Raw genomic sequence first — 9,210 nt, 5'->3', positions numbered from 1 at the left:
CCTTGGGAGAGGCTTCCTCAGTGAGTGTGCAGCTGATGGAGGACCTGGTTTGTGCCCAGATAAGGGACTGAAGGTTTTTGACTGCCAGATGGAAGTTGTTGTCTTTTGTAATAGTATTAGAAACCTGATGACTTTTTGCTATTTTCACCCATATTTAACAGGGCTTTGTCAGAAGCAAGTCAGCATGAGGTCTTGCAGAAGCTCATCCAGCAGTTGGTAAGCAAGTCAAGAGGTAGAAGGATCTTGGAGCAGTAATCAGGGAGGGAAACCAGAAGAGAGAATGGGTGTGCTGAGCTGGAGCACTGGCACCTTCCCTCTGCAGGCGTGCTTTGCCTTTTTGCTACAAGTAACTCTTGGGGAAGATAATGCTTCACGTGTGCATGGCTGCTGTGAAGCCTCCGGGAATAGACAAAGAGGAAACCGCAGGGCATCAGCCACAGTTTGCATGGTTTCTATTGCCTAGATTGGGGTTTTGTGGCTGGGATGAGATCAGATCTTCCCTGTGAGGATGCTGAGGCACTGGCACAGGGTGCCCAGAGAAGCTGTGGCTGCCCCATCCCTGGCAGTGCTCAAGGCCAGGTTGGATGGGACTTGGAGCAACCTGGTCTAGTGGAAGGTGTCTCTGCTCATGGCAGGGGGTTGGAACTGGATGAGCTTTAAGGTCCCTTCAATCCAAACCAGTCTGGGACTCTATGAGGAAGCAGTGGCTGTAAGGACAGTGGGATGAGGTGTAGGTGGCCTTGTGGGGAAGGAGGGATGGTGCAGCTGGAGACCTCTGCAGAAGGTAGGGCTGCAGCAGGTCCTGCCCCAAACCAGCCACGTGTGTCAGAGGGTGGCACCTTTGGGCTTCTTTTGATTAAAAATTGCATGTTTTCTGCATAAGGGGGTTATGAAAAGCCTGAGATGTGAGAATCTTCGTGTTAACTGACAGCTTAGCTCCGTGCTCATCCATTTCTGCAGACCAGGGGCTGGCCCTTTGCTTATGAGAAATGGCTTTCCATGTGAACTGAGATCATCTGATAGAACTTACTGATTTAATACAAATTACTCCCTTGCAGCTTGCTGTGCACGTGCTTGCCTGTTCTGGGGAGATTTTTCTAGCAGAGAACGTGTTTTGGGAGGAATCTGCTTTCTCTAAAAAACCCCAGACAGCCGCCCTCTTCTTCACCCCCAAATCCAGCTGCTTTCAGGCAAAAAAACAAAAGGTGGGGATGAAGCTGCACCCCTCGCTCTACCCACCTCCCTTTGTGTTTCCTAAGCCCATGAAACTGGGTGCGGAAGGGAGTTCCCTACCCCAGAAATTTAAGGATCAGGTTGGTTGTGCCGACTCTGTGCCAGCCAGTTTCTGTAAGTGGACGGTGCATGAAAAGCCCCTTTGAGAAGCTCTAATCACCAGCGTAACCAACATGAAAAGTTGCTTCTGGAAAAAGTGCTTTCTTCCTGCCTTTTAACAGCCAACTGCAGGGTGTTCCTGGTACAGCACAAATATTTTCAACAGGCTAAATAATTATCTTTAATTAGTTTTCATTAGGGTGATGCCAATCCACCCCTCTCTTTGGAAACTCGCTTAGCTCCTGAAATGGCTTGAAAACAATGAAGCAGGGAAAATACTCTGCTCGAGCTGCATTCATTTCCATCCACCACAGGAAAGAAAGGGACCACCAGACCCTTTGGGCTTTGCAAAGGAGGCTGGAGTGAGTTTAAAATAGTTGGTCTCTGTGATTTGTTTTCATTTTCACTTCCAGAGCAAAAGCTAATGCTGGGATTGCTCTCTGTTCTTCACTATCCAGAGGCAACGGCATCACAACCCCGGTCCTTCAGTGATGTTTTCTCCTGGGCCACATTCCCACCGTGGCTTGTGGCCATCAGGACCACCACAGCGGCAGAGGCGAGCCTGGGGCAGCAGCACGGGAGTCTGCATCTCCTCCTGTGCTAACAGGGTGCAGGCAGTTCTTATCACATCCCTGTGTGTCTTCCTGGCCCTGACCTGCTCCATAAGCAGAGGAAGGATGGGGAGGTGATTGCCTGTGGTCTGTGTTGAGTGCCAGCACAGATAACAGCCTGGCATTGTCAGGTTTTTGGCTCTGGCATGCAAAGCTCAATACATAGGTGAGGTGAGCGTTTTGAGCAGTGGGGTGTAGTTGCCTGGTGCGCAATGCTTAACCAAAACACATCTCTGTTGCTCCATCTCCATGTCAGGAGTGCATGTGCACCCCCTGCACATTCTCCACCAGCTGGGTAGGATACAGGCACGATTGGGCCAGACCAGGTCCAGGATCACATTTCTGGATAGGGCCAGCACCAGCAGACACTGGGAGATGGGACCAGAAAGCACAAGAACCCCATGGCATGTAGGCATGGAAGGTACCCACCTTGGTCATTGAAAGCCACCAGATGTCCTGCTGGGGAGACAGAAGGGTGTCTGTGTTATATTGTCTGCACCATCAAGCTGGCATGAACACAGCTGTTGTGGATCCTTGGTCCTCACTTGCTCTATCTACTACTGTGTAATTGGTTTCCATTTCCACCTTAAATCTACAGTGCTTGTTTCCAAATGATGTGTTTTCACACTGATTTCCTGAAGTTCTGGGGTGGTTTTTTTTGTCTCATTTCTACTATTTCTGCATACAGCCACCTCTTGGTCTGGTCCTGGTCCAAACCCTGTCAGTGATAAGGGGAAATTCCCCATCAGACAGAGGAAACCATCCCAGCATTCCAGGCAGACTTTCCAAAGTATTTTTAATGAAGGGCACACACCCTCTGAGCCCGATGAGTGTCCTGTTTACCTTTCCTCATGGACTCTGCAGGCTGCAGGAGAAGGGGGGAGATGTCCTGGCATCAGCTGGCCTGAGGAAAAGGGGAATTACTCTGGGAATGTTTGAAGGAAGACCCTGTCCTGGCACTTCGCTGAGTCAGGAGGATGCCAGCAGCAGAGGTGAGGCTTCCTGGGATGGGGTAGCAAAAGAAGGTAAAAAACATATGAGACTTGGCAGTGTGTGGTGGGGAAGGCTCTGCTGTAACGAGCTATGGCTCTTCTTTCTCTCTTCTCACTCTGTATATGTTGGGTTTACTCTGTGTCATAAGAGTATGTGAATAGGAGTGTTCTGTGAATAGCAGTAGTCCAGTAAGCGGAAAGGGACTCCATGCTGCAGAGGAAAATGTTGGCATGGGGAACCCATCAGAGGTATCTTGTGCTCCTCCAGGCTGGAGGAGGCAGGGAAACGCTGTGGTCTTGTTGCCTGGGGTGCAAAGTCCTCTGCAGGAACGGAAAAACAGCTGGAAGCGCAGCCCTTTCAAGTCCTCTTGTGCTGATGACCTGTGAGGAGGATGCCAGTTTCTTCTTTCAGGTGTATAATACTCTCTTTCCCAAACCTCTGTCTCTGGACCATAGCGCAGCAGAGCAGGAGACACCATCACCCTGCACCCAGCACGAAAACACAGCTGCTTTGTCCATCTGGATGGTACCATCTGCAGTGCAGGGAACCTGCTGCCTGTACCCATCCCAGATGCTTATTCAATGGCTTGTGTTTACACCAGGCTGTAACCTTCCCCCTATTTCTCCCAGATATCACAAATTGTTAAAACCTCTGGAGTTTCTACTTATCCCCAGCTTTGTATTGCACCCTTGGTGTCTCCTCTGAGAGTTTTCCTGGCTGACAGGACAAGTCAAGAGCTAGACTGGTTTATGTGCCTGTCCTTGGGTCTTTCCCCACCTCTTGGAGGGGGCAGCAGCATTCAAGGCAGGGTACTGAATCCCAACTGAAGACTCTGCCTCCCAGGTTCAGGCACTGAGCGACAGTCCTTTCACATCCCACAGCTCTTTGCAGTGTGGTATCTGCATCTGCCCGTGCCTGGGCTCTTTGCCAGCCCTGCTGGGTGGGAGCAGGATCTCATGCTAAACATAGCAGGGATGGAGGCAGGTGCGGAGGGCCAGGTATGGGTTTGTCTGAAAGGCATTTGATTTTGCAGCAGGTCAGGGGTAAGTCAGGATTAGTGCTGACCATGTGGTCCATTGCTGTCCTGAAAAATCACAGAGAGCCTTTGACAGGTGGTGGGGATGATGGAGGCTGGAGAAGAGCTGCTGGTTTTTAATGGGATTGTGTTTTCTGGCTCTGAGCTTGCCTGCACAGCCCTACTCTCCTCTCTGGAGGGCAGGAGCAGAGCAGCAGGTGCTTGGGACTCAGTTAGAGCTCTGCATACACCAGGACCTGCTGGGACCATGCACATGGTGGCCAGAAACAGCAGACACGTTTCCCTTCTCTTTCAGCAGGGACGTTAATCTGAACTTGTGCTCCCTGCCAACAGCCAGTGCCAGCAACCTCTGCGGGAAAGTGAGCAAGGAACCTGCTTTCTGCTGCTTGGATGCACCAAGTGATACCTGCACTGTGGTTTGTGGAAGCAGAGGGGTTCTGGGTTAGTCTTAATTTCTCGTGGCATCTTCCTCTCCCACCGCTTCTGCTTCGTTTGTGCCCAGACTGAGTTTGAGTTGGTGCCGTTCATCTGAGGGCAAATCTCCTGATGGGACTGGAAAAGTAGTTGGGTCTCCAGGTGCTTGTAAGACCCTCAATGCAAGGGCCTCTGGGGATGGGAGGAGGTAGCCTGAGTCATGAGAGAGGAACTGCTACTCCACCTATTCCTCGCTTGGTCTAGCAGGGGAGACAGCTCAATCCCAGAGATCCAGCCTACAAGCGATGAGTCAGCCATTGTCCAGAGAGTCTCCATGGGACAAACATCATCACGTCTTTCCTTGGCTATCTCCTCAGCAAATTCATCCTTCAGCTGGCCTGGCAGCTTCTCCTCCTGTTTTGTTTGCCGCCTCTTGGTCGCAAAGTGCTGTCACTGGAAGGGGAAGTGTTGATGATGCCTCTCAGTCTATTCTACCTAATTTTAAACCTTTGTAAAAGGGTTTCCTTTTCTGTCTTTGTGGCTTCATTGTGTTCTGTGATAAATTAGGAATAGAAAAAGTCACATGAGGAAAGCTGTTGTCTGATATTTGGTGCCATGGTGAGATGCACTATTGTTGTGATGAAGACCTTGTGCCAGAGCAGCCCTGTTCTACTGTTGGTCATCCTCTCTGCAAGAGACAGGTTTTTCTTTCCTACAGCAGCTCCCCAAAGGAGTGGGGAAGGAGGCAGGAGTGGGATGGGATGACACGTTTCTCTTCCCAGTTGAATGTTTCCAGTCAAGAGGCTCTTTGAGAAGTGTGCCAGTGCACTGATAACATAGACATGTTTCAGGAAGCAGTTCCCAGAACTGGCTTGACACTGCTGTGACCTGGGCCAACTGCTGTCCTTGCAAAAGAAAGAAAAGTGAAGCCAGAGGTCAAACAACAGGAACAGGCATTGAGGAAATGATCCCTCGCTGAAATTAATGAACTCGCAGGATAACATGCCATTCAGGGTGAGTCACTGCTTTTCCTTTCATGGTGCTGAGGGGAGCACGAGGCTGTGGGGTTTCTGGGCATCAGGGAAGAAGGGGTCTGTGCCAAATGGGGTGAGGATTTCAGTGGTTCCTCACCAAAAGAAAGACTCAAGAAGTGATGGCTTGACAGCCCCCAGTGACAACATCCCAAAGGCTGTTTGCGGAGGGCTCATCAGCTGGCCTCCAGAAAGTGCATTGATGTCCATGTAGATTTCCATCATTCTTGCCAGGCATTGACTAATCTTGCCAGATTAGGTGATCCTGCCCCTTTATTCTGCTCTCGTGAGACCTCACTTGGAGTATTGTGTACAGTTCTGGTGTCCTCAACATAAAAAGGACATGGATCTGTTGGAACAAGTCCAGAGGAGGGCTACGAGGATGATCAGGGGACTGGAGCACCTCCCATATGAAGACAGGCTGAGAAAGTTGGGGCTGTTGAGCCTGGAGAAGAGAAGGCTGCATGGAGACCTCATAGCAGCCTTCCAGTATCTGAAGGGGGCCTGTAGGGATGCTGGGGATGGACTCTTCATTAGGGACTGTAGTGGTAGGACAAGGGGTAATGGGCTACAACTTAAACAGGGGAAGTTTAGATTGGATATAAGGAGGAAATTCTTTCCTGTTAATGTGGTGAGGCACTGGAATAGGTTGCCCAAGGAGGTTGTGAATGCTCCATCCCTGGCAGCGTTCAAGGCCAGGTTGGATGAGGCCTTGGGTGATATGGTTTAGAGTGAGGTGTCCCTGCCCATGGCAGGGGGGTTGGAACTTGATGATCTTAAGGTCCTTTCCAACCCTAACTATTCTATGATTCAGATGAAGCTGCTCATCCTAAATGCCAGCTCCATGAGGAGATGTGATAAAAGAAGGGAACTGCAGAAGTACTGTGAATTTCTAAATGCTGATCAAACCCCGTTAGTGCAGGCATTGGCCTCTGCCATTCCACCCATATGGTGATGGTGTGTGGCCCTCCCTTCAGGTGAGAAGCTCAAAGTCTCTTCTCTAAGGAGCAGCAGCTCCTGTACCTCTCTTTTTGCCTAAGGTGCAGAAAAGCCATTTAAAGTGCCACTTCCAAGGGAAAACAGGTCCCTGAGCTGTCAGCTCACTCTTGAAATGATTGACTTTGTGTCATCTTCAGTGGAACACCTTTGACCCCATCCCTTTTTATGCTGGAGCATACCTTCCCCTACGGTTTCTCAGGCTTCCAGCTCTGTGTTTGCAATGTCTCTGTGCAGCCAACCAGTGTGACTCCTATTAGTTGAATCTCAGCCGTGCCTTTTACTCTGGGGTTCAAACCTTGTGGCAGATCCTTTACCTAATGTTCAGCTAGAGATGTAAAATACAGACTAGGAACACAATGTTCCTGATTCAAAATGACTAATTTCCAAGCTGAGACAATTCAGCCCCATCAGGAACATGACGTATCTCTTGGTCAAAGGAGTTCTTTCAGGTGGGAGTGCTCTACCATGGCTGTCAGAACAATTTACTGATTTCCCTGTAAAAACAATAAATATTTGTCTCATTTTCTAGGGTGAAATTAAGCAGCTATAGCAGAGGCATACCTGGCTAAGAAGTCAACCAGTCATCTGTGGGGTGGCTCTGAAGCAAGCACCAGTGAAGTGTGAAGGCATGCTGTATCATCAGAGCTGACAGCTCTTCATCAGATGTGTTTATTTCTTGGTGCTCTGCTTTCTTGTTTGTATGTCAATCAATGATCATTACTCTTCTTGGAGCAGCTGTAAGTAGTCAGGTTTCTCCACTGATTTAAATCTAAGCTGACCTGGTAATGTTGAAACCCATGGGGTAGAGGACTGTGTTGGTCCAAGGATGTGGTGGGTGAGTCAGTGCCCCCACCAGCCCTGCTGCAGCAGAGACAGTGGTTCACAAGGCACAAGGCAGTCTGGAAGCAAAAGCATTTTCTCTGTCAGTCTGTTCTCAGATAGATGTTAGAGCGTGACTGCACTCACCACAACTGGTGTGTTCTTCAGGGAGGACCCGGTGCAGATTCTTCTTAGGCCTAACAAGAGCTTCACATGCTGGCCAAAACCTCAGCCCTGTGGTTAGAAAAGGAAAATGAAACCAGGAAAAGAAAACCTTCTGTGTCTTACGTCTCTGGTTCTTCATGAGTGCACCTGGGAGGAACAGCAGCATGCCAAGGCTCATTCCTACAAACCCCTGCTCTGATGAGAGGCTGCTTAAAGGCTGGACAGGGCTTGGAGCAACCTGGTCTAGTGAAAGGTGTCTCTGCTCATGGATGAGCTTTAAGGTCCCTTCAACCCAAACCATTTTAGGATTCTATGATCCTCTTTCTGTGGGGGTCACACCATGCTCAGTGGACTGTATCCTTCCATTGATGTTCATTTAGAGAATCCAGACTGAGAGAGAAGTGGTTGCTAAAGTGAGAAAAGTGCTGGCTGTGTGAACAGGATGGGTTTGAGTCTGTTCCAAATAGACCCCAAGCATCTCCCCAGCCTGTGAACCCCTTGGTTTGTCTGTGCAAAATAAAGGAGGACAGGAAAGAAAGGATCCTGTTTCCAAAATATTTGACTGTGGAAGCTTTTTTAATTTTCTCATATTAAAAAAAAGAAAAAAGAAAAAAGAAAGAAAAAAGGAAAAAAAAGCACATTTTGGTTCAAATCCCAAAATTTTAGTATTCATTTAGAATGTTGGGGAAAAAATGGTTTCAGAGTTGTCAGCCCGTGTTTGAAAGGAAATAGCAGCAGATTACTTTGCTCTGAAATGATGGTTTATTAATGTAGCTAATCCCATAGTACTAAAGAAGCCATGATCTAAAGGAAATGTTTTAAAACTGTGGAAGGGAAATGTTGCTGTCAGCCTGACACTGAGACATTCTTCTGTTGATGATGCTTCTCAAGAATAGGGCTTTTTGTCTGGATTTGAGATGGGAGTGGTTTGAGGCTTCTCAAACCCTCCAGGTATACATGAAATCTGAGACTACAGCAAAGCAGGGCTTCAATTCCTGAATTGTCATCTTTTACTCCCCTTCTTTATGGAACCCTGACAGGATTTTTGACTTCTCTTCATTCCAGTGCTCCACTGGTAGCTGCACAAAAATTACAACAGGATCTCTTCACCTTCAGCAATCCTACACCAGTGCCCTTGAATACAGCTCTCACAGGGACTTGCTCCCATGCTTGTCTCCTCTAGTAACCTGTGGAGGAAGTGTAAAGAGGCAATGTCCTCCTGTCAGATAGAAATCAAGAACTTTAAAATCTATTCCCAGGCCTGCTGTTTGCCTATTTTATGTATTGAGAGGTCTTGTCACATTTTAGTAGCGGGTTTTTCCTTGCTCATAGCTCATTTAGTTTATAGGTGGATTATTTATTTATTCACCTTCCCTTGAGGTCTTACAGCTCCTTTCATAATTTGCTCATGCAGACCAAAATGGATCTCGCTGGATGTCTTGCCCCTCCATTTTCCCCATTAAAAAGGGCGTTTTCATGAGCTGTGCCCATGGTGAGTACTTGGATTGCTCCATAGTGGTTTGATGGCTGCCCATCACCCTCAGTCCATGTGTGTTGGTGGCAGATTGGGTCCCTCCTGCTGAAGTGGGAGTGATTAGAGGAGGATGGAAACTGTGATGAGATGATTCCCATGTGCATCAGCAGAAACAAAATGTCATTTCCATTGGAAAATATTTCAAGGTGTTTCAGCCTTTCAAGATGAAACAAAATCTTCCCTTGCAAAATGTCAGTTCCAGCCATTGTTCCAGTTTGACTTCTCTGTTCCAAGGAAAACAAATACATTTTGACTTGAAATGGCTAATGCTGATAC

The 9,210-nt window shown here is 48.3% G+C and overlaps 1 long non-coding RNA gene across 1 annotated transcript; it reads left to right on the top strand.

Annotated features, from left to right (window-relative positions):
• The first annotated feature begins 1,164 nt into the window (after nucleotides 1–1,164).
• LOC133212720 (uncharacterized) lies at nucleotides 1,165–5,550 on the top strand. Its single transcript, XR_009725587.1, has 3 exons — nucleotides 1,165–2,935; nucleotides 4,268–5,087; nucleotides 5,238–5,550. It is a non-coding gene; the product is annotated as an uncharacterized LOC133212720 (long non-coding RNA).
• The last annotated feature ends 3,660 nt before the right edge of the window (nucleotides 5,551–9,210 follow it).

Source organism: Neopsephotus bourkii, unplaced genomic scaffold (assembly GCF_033783945.1).
Source record: "Neopsephotus bourkii isolate Nb327-2 ecotype Australia unplaced genomic scaffold, CSIRO-AGI_Nbou_v1 NB_739, whole genome shotgun sequence".
NCBI lineage: Eukaryota > Metazoa > Chordata > Aves > Psittaciformes > Psittacidae > Neopsephotus > Neopsephotus bourkii.
Note: the sequence above shows the minus strand (reverse complement) of the source record. Positions and strands in the feature narration are given on the sequence as shown.